Source organism: Rattus norvegicus, chromosome 20 (genome assembly GCF_021556685.1).
Source record: "Rattus norvegicus strain SHRSP/BbbUtx chromosome 20, alternate assembly SHRSP_T2T, whole genome shotgun sequence".
In the NCBI taxonomy this organism is placed as follows: domain Eukaryota; kingdom Metazoa; phylum Chordata; class Mammalia; order Rodentia; family Muridae; genus Rattus; species Rattus norvegicus.
In genome coordinates, this window is record NC_141553.1 from 10,428,065 (window position 1) to 10,448,662 (window position 20,598).

Below are 20,598 nucleotides of genomic sequence, written 5' to 3' on the forward strand. Positions count from 1 at the left end.
GATGGAGGGTCTGACTTTGATCCTTACCACTCACGTGAAAAGCCCCAGACAGGTTTACATACCTATAATCCCAGAGCTGGGAAGGTAGAGACAGGGGGATGACCCAATTGGCAGGTAGTATAGGTCCAGTGAGAGATTTTGACTCAAAAAACTAGGGTGGAGACTGACTGAGGAAGACAGCCAATGTTAGCCCCTTGATCTACACACCTCACGCACCCACACACATACATGTGCCCATGCACACAAGCTCAGATACTACACACTATGCACACGAAGATAAAATTAAAACAGAAAAAGGAACAACTCCAATAGAACCTACACGTTATAACCGACTTATCTGGTTGTTTCGGGTTTTTCCCTTACTTCTCATCCTTCAGAGACAGTGCCTCATATAGGCCCTGCTGGCTGGCTTGGAACTCGATATGTAGCCAAGGACATTCTTGACCTTTGACCCTCCTGCCTCCATCACCGAGTGCTAGGATTACAGATAGGCAACACCGTGCTTAGCTGGTTGATTCTGAGACAAGGGACAGAGGTAGGTGTCTTGCTAAAATCGCCCAGGCCGGATCCGAACTCCCAATCTTCCGGACTCAGCCTCTTGAGTAGCTGGGATTACAAGTACCCTACATCATGGCAAGCTCTACTCATTCATCATAGCCCTCCTTCCAGATCCCCAGATCCCTTAAGGACACCCAAAGTCCTTCTTCTCTAGCCCACGACTGCTTGTGTCCATCTGACCGTTGCTAGGCTGATATGCACACCGAAGCCCTGGTGGTCAGGGACCACCATATGTATCTTTTTCTGTGAGGTCCCCTGCAAGCCTGAGCCCTGGCTGGGCCAGAGCGGAAGCTCAGCCCTTCAAGCTGCTGCCTTTGTCAATTCTGCCCTTCCCTTGGTTTTTCATTGAACACACTACCACCTGCCTGGCTCCGATCCCGTCAATCCTTTCTTACTGCCCGATGTGGCTGCTGTACACTCAGTGCAGGTGGCTATCCGCCCCACCCCCTTCCTCTGTTATACCTGCAGATATGTGTTCACGAGCACCTACGCTCAGAGGACTAAAATCCTCTTTTCTGTCAGTGACAGTTGGGGTAAAATCAGAAACGGGATAAATAAAATCAGAGACATGATAAATTTTTAGGTTCCCAAGTGAGGTCATGTCCGGGTGCTTCTTGAGTCGGGGAAGAACAGGTTGCAAACTTATGTTCCCAGGATTATTCCTTTTAAAAACGGGAAAGAATCCTCTTGAATTTCTGCTGATGGTTACTGTATGTGTGTCTTTTCCCTTCGTGCTCGGAAACATGGTCCTTAGAATAAATAGCGCTGGGGCTTTTAAAATAATTTATTTTTATTTATCTGGGTACCCGCAGATGCCTGAGAAGGATGTGGAATCCCTTGGAGGACCCCAGAGCCATTTCTCCAGCCCCTATAATGAAGTTTTAATGGGCATTGTAAAGTCGCAGAATGGACCATAAATAGAGTTAAATGTATATTATTCTTTCCTTAGAAGCCACCCTGGATCTCTGCCCTCAGAGGAGGTCCTGTGTGGCTTCACAGGGTTTGAGAGAAGCAAAGGATTCCGGTGGCCTATGGTTTGATGATCTAATGACCCTGACCGATGTGGCAGGTGCTTGTCGGGTGGTCCAGAGTTGTATAAGAAAACACGCTGGTCACACCATGGAGAGGAGTGACAGCCCTTTATGGTTTCTGCTTCAGTTCTTGCCTTAAGGTCCCTCAATGACAGGCTGTAATGTGGAAATAAAAACCAAATGAGCCCTTTCCTCTCCCCTCTCCCAGGTTGTTTTGGTTAGTGTTTTGTTTTTTTGTTTTTTTTTTTTCTTTCCTTTTCTTTCGGAGCTGGGGACCGAACCCAGGGCCTTGCGCTTCCTAGGTAAGTGCTCTACCACTGAGCTAAATCCCCAGCCCCGATCCCTTGCAATTCTTAATAACTTTGTTTTTGGAGACATGGTCCCTATGTATTCCATGCTGGCCAGGACCTCAGAAGGTAGATAAGAATGACTTTGAGGGCTGGAGAGGTGGCTCAGTGGTTAAGAGCACTGACTGCTCTTCCAGAGGTCCTGAGTTCAAATCCCAGCAACCACATGGTGGCTCACAACCATCTGTAATGAGCTCTGATGCCCTCTTCTGAGGTGTACTTATATATAATAAATAAATCTTAAAAAAATGACTTTGAACTGCTGATCTTTCTGCTTCCACTACCTACGTGCTGGGGTGACAGGCATGTGTCACCATACCTTGTTGTTGGGGAGCCAACCTAGGGTTTTGTGTATGCTTATCAACTGAGCCCTATCTCCAGCCCCAAAAACCAGTTTTTCAAATTTTAATTATTATTGTCGTTGCTATTGTATGTGTGTAAATGTTTGTGCATACCACACAAATGTTGTTAGTTGGTCTCTCCTTCCACGGGGGTTCTGTGCTGAACTGAACTGTAGCTACAAAGAGAGGGATGCCCTGGGGGTGTCTGTGGGGCCCTGAGGACACAGGAGGGACTTCAGCTATCAGTCCTGGTGTACAAGGTTCCTCCTGAGGAGTGTAGGGTCATCAGAACCGCTAAGCTGTGCGCGGATGCAAAGTACCCATAACACACTCAGGTGGCCACTGCATAAAACGAGTGAACTTAGACAAGCCAGGCAAACTGAGGGCTTCCATCGCTCTGTCTTTACAGCTATCAGGGAAGCCACGTGTCCCGGGGTACGCTGCTGCAGATGATCTGGCTAGGCAAAGCTCCAACTAGAGACATTGTCCACTCCTCCTGAGAAAAGGCTCATTTTTTTTTTTGTCCTGAAGTCCTAACGGACCAGATGTCAGACCTCAGTCACTTCACGGTCAGTGGTCAGTTCCATGGTCAGGTTCCAGGGCAGACATCTCAGGCGCTCTGTCCTCCAGTCTTCAAAGGTGAATGACTACCCCTTCCTCTCTCCCTCCCTCGCCGCGCGCCTACCCTAGCTCCAGAACCTTGATTGCAAGGCGCCGGTCAGGACGAAGAGCTGGAGCCGGGAGGCCTTGAGTAGAAGGTCCTCAGATGGTACAGCCCGTACTCCCCGCCCGAGCTGCAGATGGTTCCACCCAGCTCCACAAACCTTTTCCCGAAGGGAGGGAGCAGAGGAGTGAGCAGAGAAGGCGTGGTCTGTAGCCCTCTAGGCCACACCCACTGCATGGTCCTGAAATGTAAGCTCTGCCTCTGGGGCGGGGCAGGCTGCTACTGGCGCCGGGGCTGGGCCACTGGGTGGGGCCAGGCTGAGTGCGCGCCGCGGGGCGGGACCGGCCTCTGCCCCGCCCCTCCTGGGCCCTCCCCGCCCCCTGCCTCGCCCCCGCCCCGCCCGCCCCGCCCCCTGCCCGCCGTCGCGCTGGGCGGGGGCGGGGCCCGGGGCCGGCAGGCCCCGCCCCCGCGGTGAATATTGATGCGGCGCGCGTCGGCGTCGCCCTCCTCCCATTGAGCGAGGCTGTGTCGCGTGGCCCGGCGTCGGCGTGACGGTTGGACGCGGGCGCGGCACTGCGGGTCCCGATTGCTGCAGCCGCTTGTCAGTGTGATGAAGATTGGCACCCAGGTAAGCTGTCACTCAACCGCTCCGCCGCCGCCGCCGCCGCCGCTCTCGCCGCCGCCGTCCCTATCAATCACACCGGCCGAGGCCGCCGCTGCCGCCGCCTCCGCCACTGCCTCTTCCGCCGCGGGCCAGGCGGGCGGTCGGGCGGGCGGTGCCCGGGGCCCCACTTGACCCGCGCCCGGGGCGGGGGCGGGGGCGGGGGAGGGGTGCGTCGATGGGGGAGGGGGCGCTGAGGCCGCGGCGCGGGGGCGCGCCCGGCTTGTTTTTCCAGTGTGGGTTCAGGGGCGCGGAAATTTCTCGAAGGCGGCAGGGCCTCCGCGCTGGGCCCGCTCGAGGCGCGCGCCTAACCGTCGCTCACGGAGCGCGGCTCGCGGGCTGCGGGGGCGCGCGGGCCGGCGGGGGCGCGCGGCGGCGGGCCGAGGGCCGGGGGCGGCGCGGCAGGAAGATGGCGGCGGGGTCGGTGGCCCTAAGGGGCGGCCCGAGCCGGTGTGAGGCTTCCCCCGGGAGTCCGCGGACGGTGACAGCGTGTCGCGCGTGTCCACCGCCCGTTGGGAAGAGCTTCTTGGGGAGTGTTTGTCCCGCTGTGCCTGCTCCGTGTGTTTCTGTAAAGGGAAGCTGTGCAGCTAGGAGCACCGAGCCGGGCGACGTCGCGGCTTCAGGCTCCGGAGGCCGCGGCCTGCGCGGTTGGTCCCGCCGTGCCACCCGGGAGCGCGGGCCGCGGGGGCCAAGTTTGAGCACACATCAGGGATTCTGGATAGTTGAGACGTAGGTGTCGGCTCGACAGGGAAGGTTCTTCCAGAAGTGACTGGGTTTTTTTGTTTTTTTGGTTTTTTTTTTGTTTTGCTTTTTTTGTTTTGTTTTAAAGATGTGGGTGCTTTCCACTAAAGGATGGAAGAACACGCCCCTAAGCAAGCCGCCTGTCTTGGCGCTAGAAAAAAAATGAGCTTTCTCTAAACACTCCAGGGAAGGATCTGACTGAGGCGGGAACGCGTTGCTAGCACGCTTTTTGTTGCTCATTCTATGTCCAGGTGAGGCAGGCAAAAGAGTCTGCAAATCCTTCCAGCCTGTGGCCTGTGTGTGCGGGGCATCCCGTTGGCAGTAGCGCGTCGAGTCTTAGATCCACCATTGTGTGAGGTACCGTTGAAACCCACGGTTCTTCCTGGCGAACTTGGGCACCAGGGCACCAGCAGCTGATGCTTCTTAAGAGATTTCCCTGTGCTTTAGAATAGAGGAAGCATGGCTGGAAAGATAGCTTGTTCCCCACAACGGTCTCTGTGATTCAGGGGGCAGCAGGTTGCCTGGCCTCCAGTTTACATTTAGTAACGGTTCTGTCGCCTTGTATCCTAACTTTAGGAAGTCCGAATTGTGAATTGTGGAAACAAAGTCACTACAAGAGTAGTAACATTCAGTTACAAGCTTGACTTTGGCCTGGCGTTGTTAAAACCAGAACTGTTGAGAGGAAAAGAGATTTGCCAAAGTTCAAAGTGTGGATCCAGAAGCTGAAACTTTTCCCAGGGTCAAAAAAAGTACCAATCGGGGCTGGGGATTTAGCTCAGTGGTAGAGCGCTTACCTAGGAAGCGCAAGGCCCTGGGGTCGGTCCCCAGCTCCGAAAAAAAGAACCAAAAAAAAAAAAAAAAAAAAAAGTGTAAAAAAAAGTACCAATCATATTGAAATAGCTCTCAAAGTATCTGACCTAGCAGGGAGGTGGTAGTGGCATCCCCCTAATCCCAGCACTCAGGAGGCGGAGGCAGGTAGATCTCTTTAGCCTGGTCTATAGAGTGAGTCCCAAGATAGCCATGAGTGCATAGAGAACCCTGTCTAAAAAGAAAAGTATTGGGCCAAAGTGTGGAGAGTCTCACTGTGCAGCTGGTCTGAGGAGAGCCCTCTAAGTCCTTTGGGACTGTGGTGAGAATTCTTTGACAACTCAAATGTTTTGTAGACATACCTCACACTGGCCCTGCTCATCTCTTGATCTGATTGCCTTCCTGGTTGAAGCTACTGTAGATAATTTTGTTTTTGTCAGTTTCTGTCCTTGTTAGAAACCCATGTACATTCAGCTGTCTTTGGTTGGAATACGGATGAATGAATGGTTAGGGCCTTCTTCATGATCTGGCTTTTTGTTGGCAGAGGTGACAAGTAATTCAAGTCATACAACAGTCAGGAGAATTTGATGTCCTGATGTCATGGTGTGGTCTAACTGTGGTGGAGGATAAGAGAGGTTAGCCAACAGCCTTTGGTGTGTAAGGCTTCCAGATAGCTATGCTGAAACCAAGTGTCTGAGTTCTGTTTCAGTCTTGTCTAGAGTGGAAGTATGTTGTGTGTAGAAAAAGTTGATTGGTAGAATGAACAGAGTCTGGACTGGATGGTCATTTGGTGCAAAGCAGACACAGGCCTGGCCACAAAGGCTGGTAAGTGTTATATTACTGAGAGGATGCTAGGTACCTCGCCTGCTACAGCCCCTGCTGTTCAGCTATTTCTGGGAATTTCCCCCAGAAGGCAGGCAGTGTAGTCAGTGTGGTGGCTGGCTTGTGGTTGAGAACTGTTTCTCTGACGTTCTTTGGTTCTTGGGACAGCATCATGGGAAGAAGATGGAGTAGCTTCTTATTCCAAGTATTTTCAGGGAGGTGTGGGGGGTGAGGAAAAACATCTGCAGAATCCTGAAAACCACAAGGTAGGAGATAGAGTTCACTGATAGAGCTCTTGCTTTACAAAGCCCTGATGTGATTCCAAACATCCCTACTCCAGATGATTTTATCATCTTGGGCCTTTCTCTGGAATGAGAGAGTGTGGTCACCCTGATGGGTAAAGTCACGAGGCCATTCTTCCCTCTTGAGTGTAGACATGGGTTGTCAGTGCTCTGTGTATATAAGGTAATTTCGGCTCAGGGTAATCCTGTCACCTAAAGGCCTCTATAAGTTATTTGGCCCACCTTCCGATAGAGGTAAGCCTTCTCTGCTGACTATACATGTGCTCAGTGGGGTAAGACAACGGAATCCAGTGGGCTCCCTCTGTAGTCACCATGTTGTCGGGTCATCACCCCGCTCCACCTCACCTTCTCTCAGTCCTCACTTTTGCCTTTTCCCCTTTTGTTAGCCATGGACATGAGTCTTCTGAGCGCTGTCTTCCTACATATCACCATCTGCACACTGACCTCTGTGCTCGAGCTGCCTTTTTAGACATCAGACGCCCCTTCTTTTTCTTCCAGCACCTTTCCGTATGTTCTTCCAGCACCTTTCTGTATGTCTAAAGGTGCCGATTTTAGATACCCCATGTAAGTGGAATAATAATTTTCCTTTTTGTGGTTGACTCATTTCACTTAAATTTCACTAAAATTGCATAATATCTTAGCTTGTGTTTGCATTTCTATTTTTTTTTTCCGGAGCTGAGGACCGAACCCAGGGCCTTGAGCTTGCTAGGCAAGCGCTCTACCACTGAGCTAAATCCCCAACCCCGCATTTCTATATTTTTAAGCCTAACAAAGTTCCATTCTATGTATGCCCTGCATTTTGTTCATCTACCATTGCTGAAATTTTGGTTCCGCCTGCGTTTTGGCTATTGTGGGTAATGTGGCCATGTACACGAGTGTGTGGATGTCTGGGCTCTGCTTTTGGGGCGTTTGATACAGTCTCGGGAGTAGATTTCCACATGTCATTGGTTACACATTGGTTAAAGAGCCATTGTGCTGTTTTTCCAGTGCTGTACTCAAGGTTTCCAGATTCCCCCCATCCTGGCATTTGGGTGTTTGGTTGTTTTGTGGCAGTAGACCAGAGCTTTGTAAACAGACAGGCTCGCCACCACTGAGCTGCACTTACAGCATCAGTTCTCTGTGTGGTTGTTTTTTAAATTGTTGTCCTTGTATGTGAGGTGGCACTTTATTGTATTAATTGCATTTTCTAATGATTGGTGAGGTTGGGTTTATTTGACATTTGTGTGTTTTCTTTGGAGAAATTCTTTAAGCTTATGTGCATATATTTTATATAAATTGTCAAAAGCATTTCTGTGTCTGGCAAATGCATGTTAACATTAATGTTTCTTACTTTAAAAATTTAAAGTTGGGCCAGAGAAATGGCTCAGCAGGTAAAAAAAGTTGTCCCCAAGCTTGACAAGCTGAGTTCAGTCCCAGATCCCACATGGTTTAAGAAGAGAAATGATTTCTACAAGCTTCCCTTTAACGTCCACACTAGCTATTACATTGTACACACATACAATAAAGAAATTAATTTAAAACAGTGTTAAGTGTCACAGTTTGGTTTTTTTTAATATCTTATGGTTATGCCTGACATATCAGGGCCTTTGAGCATCTAACCTTTGACTTTGTGTCTTCAGTCTGAAAACTGGCTTTCTTCTGATCCACTCAACATGGTACCAGCTGGCTTGACAGGGAATCTGGTATGGAAAGCAGCCGCTGCTGGAAGAAGGGCCCACTGGGGCCTCTTTCTACCATGCATTGTCGGTGTCCCTGAGCAACACTGGCAGTGCCCAAGGGAGAAAGTTTGTCCTGGGGACAGCTATGCAAGTTTTGTGTGGCAGTTTGTATTGAGGTTGGTTGGACTCAGCCTCAAAACAAATTCTAAAACCCATAAAATGCCCTTTGTTAGGGCCAAGGAGATAGTAGGTAAGTGCTTGCTGCACACGTGTGAGACCCCAAGCTCAGACCCCCAGGAACCCACATGGGGCTGATGTGGCAGCACATCTGTAAATCCTAGCACTCCCGTGAGGTGGACTGCAAAGAGACCGAGAATCCCTGGGCCAGCCTGCCTGGCAATGCAGCCACAGACAGAGTGGAAGATGACTGACCTGCATACACGAGCTGTCACATACATGCCAGCACTCACCCTCACACTAACACAGGGCCTTTGTCGTTAGAGTTTTGTTAGGTCTTTAGTTGGATTCTGTACATTTTTATTTGTTGTGTAGCCCAGGCTTGCCTCAAACCATTCTTGAGTCTCCCATTGGCTGAGCTGTCTGAGTTGGGGGTTGCAAGCATGCCACTGTGCCTGGCACAGCTTTTGTTTTAATACGATTTAATATCTGACTTTATTTGGATGTCAAGCTTTAAATGGTATGTTTTCAAGCTTTGTTTGAAAAGTAAAGCGATTTCTTGGCAGATGTTTTCCTTCAAACGAGTTACTCATTGACTGGCCATTTCTGTGCTGGGGATGAGAACCAGGGTTGTTTGTGATTTATGAGCCCTAGTCACTTGGGACTTGATTTATTTTAGGGTTTTTTGTTTTTTGTTTGTTTTTTTTTTATCATTTTTTTCATCTTTATTAACGGGTATTTCTTCTTTACATTTTCATTGTTATTCCCTTTCCCAGTTTCCAGGCCAACATCCCCCTAACCCCTCCCTATTTTTTTTTTTTTTTTTAGATTTATTTTAAGTATATGAAATACACTGTAGCTGTCTTCAGACACACCAGAAGAGGGCATCAGATCCCATTACAGATGGTTGTGAGCCACCATGTGGTTGCTGGGAATTGAACTCAGGACCTCTGGAAGAGCAGTCAGTGTTCTTAACTGCTGAGCTGTCTCTCCAGGGCCACTTAAGATTTCTTTTTTTTTTTTTTTTTTTTGGTTCTTTTTTTCGGAGCTGGGGACAGAACCCAGGGCCTTGCGCTTCCTAGGCAAGCGCTCTACCACTGAGCTAAATCCCCAACCCCCACTTAAGATTTCTTACACAACAAAACTCCCTTGACTTTGTGCTTAGGTGACTAATGCCCTGAAAAAGCTCCTAGAGAAGGTGTCCTTTCGAAGACAGACCTTTGCCAGTTTTCCTAGGGTCCTGGCACTTTCTATTAAAAGCAGGTTTAGTTGGGACAAGGACCATCAATTGGTAAGGAGGATTAGTAATAGAAGAAAATGTGGAGACAGCCTAACACACTGGAGTGCAGTCTTCAGCCGCCTTCTGCTGTCCTGTCTGTCTTTAGTGCTGAGTCTGCTTTCCGCAGACACTAGAACTGGGCTCGTCTAGAGCATGCAGATTTCCAGATTGCCGTCATTGGGCTCCCTTTGAAAGCAGGCAGGACGGGGAGCTGTCCTGTGTCAGCATCCTGGAGAGGACCACAGGAAGCTGGGCTACCCAGTGACCTGAGATGCCACCACCTGAGTTGATAAAGATTTTAGGTGGGTGAGAAGTTGAGTATTCCAGAACAGCTAGGGCTACATAGAGAACCCAGTGGGGAGAGAGAGATTAGATTCTCCTTGGTTAGCTGTGGTTTGTGTTTATGTGGCCCAAGAGCTAGGAGTTATTTTGTGACTATTTGTATGACCCTATAGCTAAGGGGCAATCAGAGAGAGGTGCGGGGGAGGGAGTGCAACGAGAGCAAGCGTGCGAGCATTCATGCATGTGTGTTGGAGACCAGCCTGATTCAACTTTTTTTTTTTTAATTGTGTTCCCTTGTACATTTTAGTGGATATTTTAAAAAGATATGTGTATGAGTGTTTTTCCCCACATGTATGTTTGTGTACCACATATGTGCCTGGGGCCTATGGAGGTTAGAAGATAGCACTGGATCCCCTGGAAGTGGAGTTACACATGATTGTGATCTGCCATGTAGATTCTGAGAAGCAGACGTCTGTCCTCTTGAGCATCATCCCATGTTGCCCAGGCTCACCTTGAACTGGGCACGAGGGATTGACCTGAAGCAGCTTCTTGGGTAGCTGGGAATGCAGGTGAGCACCTGTACACCTGCCTGATAAACATGTTTATGTGTAACTGATAATACAGGATTGTTATGGAAACCAACTGGAATCGAAGGGTTGCTATTGACTTTAGTTAGTGTAGTGTGAAAATAATCAGTTGATAACTGAAGATAGGCGAGGACAGGGACCATACCACACATACAGGATGACCAGACAGAAAAAAGTTTGTTTTTTTATGAGATAGGTTTCTTTTGTGTAATAGAGCCCTGGCTGTCCTGGACTTGCTTTGTAGACCAGGCTGGCCTCAAACTCCCAGAAATCTGCCTGCCTTTGTCTCCTGAGTATTGGAATTAAAATCGTGTTCCACCAAGCCCAGCCAGAAAGACTTTTTAACAAAGGAGAACTGGGAAATAAGACCAGGTGACATAAGCCCAAAACATCAGGAATCACAACTAGTTTGAAGGGACTCAGTCTCTCATCTGATAAAGCTCCAAATCAAGCAGAAAGATGACATCTGGCCGAACGATCTGGCTATATAAGGCAGCTACGACTGACAGGTAGAAGGGAAATAAGGGGTGGAAACACAGCCTACCAGGAGCAAGTGCTGGGCAAGACAAACTCCTAGTGTCAGTACTAGACAGAAAAGTCCTGGGGGCCACTGTGTGTCACTCAGAGTATCAGTACTAATGTTAAACTTTCTATGTCTCATTATCTTTACCCAAACTGATTATAGCAAGTATACTAACATACATACACTGGCAGACAGATGTCTCCCAGGTGGGGGTGGGGGGGAGAGTTAGTTTCAGGAAGGACATGAGTCAGGTCACTCTGTCAGGATCTCACATGCTTCACTAATCAGAAATATCTCTGGATATTGCTGGATGTCCCCTGGGTGCCAAAATTGTCTACCGTTGAGAACTGCTGATACAGAGGATTTAAACAATATGGCAAACGAACCAATAAACATGGATAGAAATTTGTGTTTAATAAATAAAATGTAAATTGTCTTCACCACATAAACACTTAGCAAAATAAGCCCTGTGTTAGGATTAAAAAAAAAAAAATCTCAAGTTTCAGAAAATTAAATCCTAGCCAGGTTTTTAGCAGTCATGAGGCAGAGGCAGGAGAATTGCTGTAAGTTCAAGGATAACCTGGGCTACACAGTGAAATCTTGTCTTAAAAAAACAGACCCATCCCCTAAAATGGAGAGAAGAGAGACTGGGTATGGTAACGTCTGCCTGTGATTCCAGTTCTAGGAAGTAGAAGCCGCATTGGGGGTTCAAAGTTCTCTTCAGTCACAAGAGCTAGTCTCAAAAACTTGAACAATCAATTCTATAAATGAGAATTTGAGACCACAGTAACACAACCTAGTTAGAACTTTGAAAGGGAAGCTAAAGATTCCTATGTAGGAACTTTGTGTGTGTGTGTGTGTGTGTGTGTGTGTGTGTGTGTGTGTGTGTAACTTCTGTGTATTTCTTGGAATAAAGAGATTGGGGGTTGGGGATTTAGCTCAGTGGTAGAGCGCTTGCCTAGGAAGCGCAAGACCCTGGGTTCGGTCCCCAGCTCTGAAAAAAAGAACCAAAAAAAAAAAAAAAAAAAAAAAAAAAAGAGATTGAAAGCTGGTACAACCACTCTGGAAATCAGTCTGGTGGTTCCTCAGAAAATTGGACATAGTACTACGCTACCTGAGGACCCAGCTATACCTGTCCTAGACATATACCCAAAAGATGCTCCAGCATATAACAAGGACACATGCTCCACTATGTTCATAGCAGCCTTATTTATACTAGCCTGAAGCTGGAAAGAACCCAGATGTCCCTCAGCAGAGGAATGGATACAGTAAATACTGATTTACACAATGGAGTACTACTCAGCTATTAAAAACAATGACTTCATGAAATTCATAGGCAAATCGATGGAACTAGAAACTATCATCCTGAGTGAGGTAACCCAATCACAAAACACACATGGCATGCACTCACTGATAAGTGGATATTAGTCCAAAAGCTCAGATTACCCAATGATACAATCCACAGACCACATGAAGCTCAAGAAGAAAGATGACCGCTGGGGATTTAGCTCAGTGGTAGAGCACTTGCCTAGCAAGCGCAAGGCCCTGGGTTCGGTCCCCAGCTCCAAAAAAAAAAAAAAAAAAAAGAAAGATGACCAAAGTGTGGATGCTTCAGTCCTTAGAAGGAAGAACAAAATAATTATAGGAAGAAATACAGAGTATGAGGGGTTGGGGATTTGGCTCAGTGGTAGAGCGCTTGCTAGGCCCTGGGTTTGATCCCCAGCTCCGAAAAAAAAAAAAAAAAAAAGAAGAAAAAAAAAAGAATAAAGAAATACAGAGTATGGAGCAGAGACTGAAGGAAAGGCCATCCAGAGACTGCCCCACCTGGGGATCCATCCCACATGCAGCCACCAAACCCAGACAATATTGCAGACCCCAAGAAGTACTTGCTGACAGGAGCCTGATATAGCTGTTTCCTGAGAGGCTCTGCCAGAGCATGACAAATACAGAGATGGATGCTCGCAGCTAAACATTGAACTGAGAATGGGGTCCCCAGTGAAAGGACTGAAGGAGCTGAAGGATGGATGCTCGCAGCTAAACATTGAACTGAGAATGGGGTCCCCAATGAAAGGACTGAAGGAGCTGAAGGGGTTTGCAACTCCATGAGAACAACAACAATATCAACCAACCAGACATTCCAGAGCTCTCAGGGACTAAACCACCATCCAAGAGAACAGGGAGGGACCCATGGCTCCAGCTGCCTATGTAGCAGAGGATGGCCTTGTCAGCCATCAATGGGAGAAGAGGTCTTTGGTCCTGTCAAGGCTCGATGCCCCAGTGTAGGGGATTGTCAGGGCGGGGACATAGGAGGGAGTGGGTGGGTGGGTGATGGAGCATCCTCATAGAAGCAAGGGGAGGGGGGATGGGATAGAGAGTTTCTGGAGGGGAAACACAGGATAGGGGATAACATTTAAAATGTAAATTTAAAAAATCCAATAAAAGGAAACAAAAAAAGAGATTCAGAAACTATCCCTTTGAAATGGGGTTTAATCTCAGCACTCACCGAGCAAAGCCAAAAGGATCTTAAGTGTTTGAGACCAAGACACATGGTGAGTTCCAGGCCAGTTAGGGCTACCCAGACCTGGTCTCAAAAAACGGAACTCTTTTTCTGACTCTGAATAAACAACGACTATAGCTGTTTTCTGTCTTACAAATGAATAACTACAGTATACATCCTCACCACCAGGATAAAGCAGACAGTATTCTGGAGGAACTAAATCCACAAGTGTATTACTGGAAAATAAGAGCATAAGCAGATTGAAGTAATCCAACGAGGGGAAATCTGATTTGGTGTTTGTTAAATTTGATCACGAAGAAATTAGAGACAGATACTTTCAAAAAAGATATGAAGGTAGATTGAAGGTGACAAATAGGAGCACATCACATTGGGCTGGAGAGATGGCCCAGAGGTTAGGGGCACTGGCTGCTCTTCCAAATGACCTGAGTTCTGTTCTCAGCACCTGTGTGGCCGCTCACAACTGTAGGAGTTCGTGGGATCTGGTGCACGCTTCTCACTTCCGAAGGCATTGGGCACACACATGGTACACAGAATGCAGGCAAAACATTCATGTATGTATAATAATAAAAGGAACACACATGCTGCTCGATGGCACTGCCTCTGGGGAGCTGTGGGTCATGTATGAAGAAAGCAGGGTTTGAGCTAACCTTCCAGGTAGAGAGCATCTTGAACAGGCTCCAGGCACAGAGGAGGGAGCTCTATGGAATTTTCGTAGAACAAGTAATTCCTGTATTGTTCAGACTTCAGGAGTCACTTAACTAAATAATTGAGCTCCTGCTGTGTACCCAGCGTTGGGAATAGTAGATGACTAGAAGCAGCTAAAGTTCCTGTCTGGAATGCACCGAAGTTTGTGCCTGGAAGGAAATGAGCTCATCAGCGACTCATCAAGAGAAGTGGTTTAGGGGGTTGGGGATTTAGCTCAGTGGTAGAGCGCTTACCTAGGAAGCGCAAGGCCCTGGGTTCGGTCCCCAGCTCCGGAAAAAAAGAACCAAAAAAAAAAAAAAAAAAAAAAAAAGACTTGGAATCTAAGCAAGAATGAGAGCTCATTAAGAAACATTAAACCTTGTAGGGCATGTGCCATACCTAGGCACCTGGTATCCTGATGGGCCCTTGAAAGGGCTTGGGCAGCTCTATAACTTTAGTTTTTTAAATCTTTTTTTTTTTTTTTTTTTTTTGTTCTTTTTTTCGGAGCTGGGGACCGAACCCAGGACCTTGCGCTTATTAAAATCTTATTTTTAATGATGGTTCTTAAACACTTGAACTTCCCTGTTGGCCTACCACCCAACCAGAGGTAGTGGGAAAGAAAGGATATGGGGGAAATGGACCTATTTAGAAAGGTTCTTTGGAGCAACTCCTGTCTGGGTTGTCTGGAAATCGGCAGTTCAGTTCACAGATTAGCAGGCAGCGGCAGCTCGATCCACTCGCAAACACCTCACTGATACACCAGCAGCCCAGTTTTGTAGAGTCAGGTGACACGATGACTTGACCTAACAGAGACAGCAAGGCCTTTGCCTCTGCTCAAGTCAGCAGGAGGGAGCTGGAGGGACACCAGGAGAAGTTCAGGGAAGCAAAAATCAGCAAGACTCAATCCACAAGTATTGCACAGCTGGCTGTACAAGCAAGCCAAGCCCTCTCTTCATCACGCCATTTAGTTCTATTTACACCCTGCAAACATCACGTGTCCTCCATGTGCCTTGCCTCAGCTGCCATCACTGCCAATCAGCCTGAGTCTGTGGAAGTGGCACACCACCAGAAGTTTCTCTCTAGGGAGTCCCCACAAATGCAGCTCAACTCTGCAGTGCAAGGCAGACCAATACGTGCGTGTCCTTAGCAAAGAATCCTTCATCGCGTGTCCTTTCACATGCTTGTTTTAGCAGAACACCCTCTCTCCTGTGTCTGCTTCAGGAAACAGTCCTTCATGAGTCTGCCTGAGCCTTTCACACCTGTGTCGACTTTCACACGTTTGCCCCAGCAAAACACCATCCAACTGACTTTCCAAAGCACCCTTCCATTTCCACTTCACAACTCCACCACTGGATCTGCTGTTTGCAGTCCTCATTCTTAAGCTGGCTCCATTCATTGCTTGTAGCTTTCCCCACAGAAATTCTGCACCATCGGTCTCCCACATATAGGGCCTCCCATCTAATGTCAGTTAATGCTCAGTTTCACATTTCACCCGGCCTCCTAGACCTTCCTTTGAACACTGGGTACAAGTCTCTGTGAAGGGCCCTGTAAATCTTGCATTTGTCACATTGGGGGTCAGAGGAGCCTGGCCAGAGCCAGGAGGAGTGCCCCACAGCCTCTCATTCCAGTCAGCCTAGGGAAGCTCCTGCAAGTTTGAAGTATCCTCCCTCCGTTTTTGAGCATAAGGTCTAGGCTCATGTTATATACCATTGCTGTTGGTACTGTGTCCCTTCAGTGGGTGGAACAGATATGTGTGGGTGCATATCACCCATGCATATCTACTTCTGTGTTTCCCTGTGTTAAAACCACGCACTCACACTCACATTCCATTTCCACAGCACTGTAGAGCGCCTTGAGCCCACCTCTGTTCCCCATCACTGGGAAGCCTGGCTCTAGTAGGGAGCTCTGGTATTTCCCTTCACCTACTGGAATCTCCTGGTCTTAAAAAAGCAAAAACAAAACACTAAAAGGCCTCCAGCATATTCAGTCGTTCCCTACCTTAGCCCAAAGTAGGCCCCTCAGTCTGTCAGTCACTTGTTTGCTCCAGGGAGCTCTGTGTAGACACTTGTGCAGGGCCTGCTGGGCATGCATTGTGAGAGGGGTTTATAGGAAATGGCCATTCTGTTCTTGGAGGAGTTGAGAGCAATTGCAGAGCTGATCTCTGTGTGGGTTGTGAGAGTCACGCAGTCGGCTGAGGATGCCTGTCCTTTCCGCTTTCAATGTTCCCTCCGTCCCTACGGTAGTGGGAAAATACGTCATATGTGTGGGTGTGTATTCATGGGTTCAGATGGGAGATAGGTCTCTCGGTCACTCTGTTCTCCCGTATCCCGATCCCCCAGGATGATGCAATAAAAGACAGGTGTCTCTGGAAAAGAGCTATGCGACTGTGAGACTGGGGACGACTGTAGGTACTAAATACTGGCCCAGTGTACCCAGGGAGTGTGACCCAGTGGTGTGTCACTGAGTACAGCCATAAGCACACATGATGTGCTCTGGAGAACAGGCATGGGGAGGCGAAGTCTCGGTTGTTGCACTGTCCCTGGCTTCCCACACGTGTCCACTGGCCATCGTCTTTAGCCGGGTTTGCCCAGGAAGCCTCCTCAGTGAGACTTAAAGTCGTTTGTGGAAAACTATCTCGCAGCAGTGGCCCCCTTGCCACGCATGGGAAGTGTCCATCGAGAGCTGTCCGGAAGCAGTGCAGCACCAGCCATTTGTGTGACGCAGTCACTTCCAGACTGACCTGATTTTGAAGGAGAACTGTCAATATACCAGTGGATTCGAGGGCTGACTACCCTGGAAGATACAGTGCCATCCACAGCCGAGCCCCTCTTCACCCAGCATGGCCGGGGAAAGGGAGTCCAGTGACTCTAGCTATTTCTGGAAAGCAAGTTGTTTAAAATACTTTTAGAAGAGGTTGGGTATGGCGGCACACACCTTCAATCCTAGTATACAGGAGGCAAAGTTGGGCAGATCTCTGAGTTCCGGGACAGCGAGAACTATGGAGAGAAACCCTATTTCAAAAACAACAACAAAATTTTATAAGGATTGTAAATGATTAAGAGCTTGCAGGGGACCTGCTCGGTCCCCAGTCCCCACGTGACAGCTACAGCTCTATTCCCTGAGGTTGTGTCCTCTGGCCTCTACATGGTACACATAAACTCACACAGGCACATACACACACTAAGATAAACTTTTTAGAGATTTTATTTTATGTATGTATGTGAATATACTATCATTGTCTTCAGACACACCAGAAGAGGGCATCGGATCCCATTACAGATGGCTGTGAGCCACCATGTGGTTGCTGGGATTTGAACTCAGGACCTCTGGAAGAGCAGTCAGTGCTCTTAACTGCTAAGGCAAATCTCCAGCTCTACCGTAAGATAATTAATCATTAAGAGCGATACTTGTATGGCTTAAGTATCTCAGACCTTCAGAGACTTACACCCCCAGCTGACTGATGGTCGAAGACCCTCATTCAGTCCCCAGCCTCCATGTGGGCTTCTGGCTTCTTAGACAAAACCCAGGAGGAAGGTGGGATGGATGGTAGAGCTCATAGCCAGCCATGCACACAGAATGGAAGAGAGGGTGGGCAGAGCTGCTGGGGGGTGGGGAGGTAGGACACTCCACCACTGGGGAGAGAATGAAGACAGGGTGGTGGGTTCAAGGGTGTGTGCCCTTGGAGACGAGAAGGAAGGTGGGGTGGACTGATGGCTGGGGATGGGCTTGGGTAGAGGCAATAGTCATGTGCCCAGATTTGCATTGTAGAAAGCCAGGTTTGGAGCAGGGCGGGACTCAGGCTCTGGCAGGCAGGTGGAAGCTGCAGAGATGGAAGCCGGAGGGGACTGTGCTGTGCTGGAGCTGAGGGAGAAGCCAGAGCTGGAAGATAGCCAGAGTGACCACAGCCAAGGACAGTGAGAGATGCTCTGGAGCAAGCTGCAGGCCTGTGGGTCTCTGTCTCAAGAACGGGGTCCGGGGATAGGTGGAACACAGATTTAACAGACGTAACAGCATTTTAGATTCAACTTGGAAGCCAGGCATAACTGCATATGACTTTAATCCCAGCACTTGGGAGGCAGAGGCAGATGAGTCTCTGAGTTTGAAGCCAGCCTGGTCTACATAGTGGGTTCTAGGATAGCCTGGGCTACACAGTGAGACCTTGTCACCAAAGGAAAAGACAAGAATATTTTTTTTTTCGGAGCTGGGGACCAAACCCAGGACCTTGCGCTTGCTAGGCAAGCGCTCTACCACTGAGCCAAATCCCCAACCCCAAGACAAGAATATTTAACTTAGTTGCCACAGTGCACTCACCCTGTCTTCTGAGTGGTTGTTCGTACACTGCTCCTTTAAAGTGTTTTCCTCCCCCTCCCAGTACAGACAGCTCATAGGAACATGGTGCTATGATGGTAGGGTTTGGGGGCCATGGTTCCTTTTTTGTCCCCCACAGTCCTTCTGCTTACCAGCTGTTGACTCAGTCCTCCTCTTCCTGATCCTGAGGAAGTTCTTAACATGGTTGGCACTCCCCCACCATGGCCCCCTGTCTTATGTCGAGTAAGCAGTTCTATTCTGATTCTCACATCATACTGTGCCCTCTTATCCTCTGACCTCCAGGTTGTCCCCTCCCACACTGTCTTCTGTCTTCCTTTTGGTCTCTTCAGTCCCTTAGCTTCATATCGTGTGTTACGTGCATTTGCTCTCTCGGGCTGCGGTGCCAAATGACCACAAGCTGGTCTACTAAACTCACCACCACCACCCTCCCACCCCCGGAAATGGGCTCTCTCATGGTCCTAGAGCCCGTGGTCAAGGTGTAGACAAGACTACTCTCCCTCTGAAGGCTCTGGTGTCAGTCCTTCCCTCTTGCAGCTTCTGGTGACCGGAGCAGTACATAGGCTTCCACTTCAGTGTGTACCGCCATCTTGCCATGGTGAGCCTCTTAGTGTGTCTCAAATCTTTCTCTCTCCTCTTATCTAGACAATCAGTTTCTCCATCCCAAGTTCAGTGGCATTCCATCTGTAAGACCCTGTTTCTAAATCTGGTCCATGCTTAGGTGCTGGGTGTTAGAGTGGGACGTGTCTTGTGGAGGACTCGGCTTATCTCCATGTGTACCCCCTGTACCCTGATGATGACCAAGTGATTCCAGCCCAGGCTCCTCTGCTCAGTTTCCGGGAAGGTATCTTGAGACCCGTCTGCAGCCTGAGATGTCCTGCTTTGTCTCCCTCCCAAGCCACGGAGCTGTTCTTAGCTGTTTGCTCACCTCGGGACCCACGGCTCTGTTCTTCCAGGTGCTCAGGTGGGAAGCTCGGACCCATCCCTGCTCCCTTAGTCCACCTGCAGGTTCCTGGCTCACCGTCTCTGACTCTTCTGCCTACAGCTCCCCACCTTGGTTCCTGTGCCCCTCAGCCATTCACTGTGGTCCGTACATGCGGTCAGCGAGTGAGTCACCCACTGCTCACACCTGCTGTTGCTTTCTATCCACCGACTTGCTGCCCTCACTGTAGCCACAAACTCCCCTGACCAGACACATCCCTACCGTCTGCTCCACTCCCTCCGTTCAACTATCTTGTCTCCTGGCTTCCTTCTCACAGGGGTGGTAGGTGACCTGCTACCACTTCAGTAGGCAGACCCTCCTCTAAGGTGTCTGCTCCCATAATCATCCTCCATCTCAACCTGGACCCTGTACCTCATCACTCCTGACACTGACTGGCCGCTTTGTCAGTAATTTGTGTCTGTGCCCAAGCTATCTGTCCTCATAGCGTCCAGTGAATTTACGTATTAGTTCCTTCCCCTAGTGTTAGGTCCTGGGCCTGTGAAAAGCTCTGGTACCTGAGGACAGCCTCAGAGCGAAGCTGCTGAGATGTATCTAGCTCATGTTTAATCAACCATGTGGCCTTGGCCCCATTATTCTGACTTCTCAGATGTAAAGTGAGCATCATGTAAGAACCCCCAGGGGCTACCATGTGCTCAAGAGGTGGCCTAGCTCTTGCTACCACTACATTGCTTTAGGGCAAAACACCTCACCCTTCTTTGAGCTATCTCAAGGTATGCTGCTCATTCTTGCCCTTGGCTTGCCCTGCTCGGGGCTGTATCTGCTTCTGTTTTGCACAGTATCGAGTATAACTGTGCTTCCTTTGGTGACCCTTAGTTGCTTGTGCTAGTGCAGAACAAGCCATATCCTTGGCCTTGGAGTGACTAGGCAAGCTCCAGCTTGCTGGTCCAGGCCAGCTGGGGCTGACCCTGTGCTGTTGCACTGCATCAGCCGGTCCCCCTCCCGTGCTTGTCAGACCCTGGCCGTCATTGCAGCCCTGTCTGAAGGTTTCTACCTCCGCTGAGCAACGCCCACTGCTTACTTACTTGTCTACACACAGATCTGTCGGGTGTTGACTGTCCTACGGGGCTCATTGTTTTCACCTTGCCCTCGCTGTTTCCTTTTTCTTTTCCCTCTGCTCTCAGCAGGTCATCCAGCCTTTCTTAGATGGCCCTTCCCTGGGGAGCCCTGCTCTGCCCACACATCCTGGGAACCCCTCCATACCTTCCTTTTCTCCTCATGCTCCTGTCTTGTGGTGCCCCTGGTGTCTCTCCTACTGTCTCCTATTCTGCCCCCCATTGTCATATACTC

At 49.0% G+C, this 20,598-nt stretch overlaps 1 protein-coding gene across 18 annotated transcripts in view; it reads left to right on the forward strand.

The window, feature by feature from the left end:
* The first annotated feature begins 3,445 nt into the window (after window positions 1–3,445).
* The window catches only part of Pknox1 (PBX/knotted 1 homeobox 1), a 42,190-nt gene continuing 25,037 nt past the window's right edge, over window positions 3,446–20,598 (forward strand). For 2 of the 18 annotated variants that reach the window (XM_087597107.1, XM_087597116.1), the window contains exons 1-3: window positions 3,467–3,569; window positions 19,030–19,264; window positions 19,354–19,415. The gene's annotated coding sequence lies outside the window, so the exon portion shown is untranslated. 18 annotated transcript variants of the gene reach the window in all.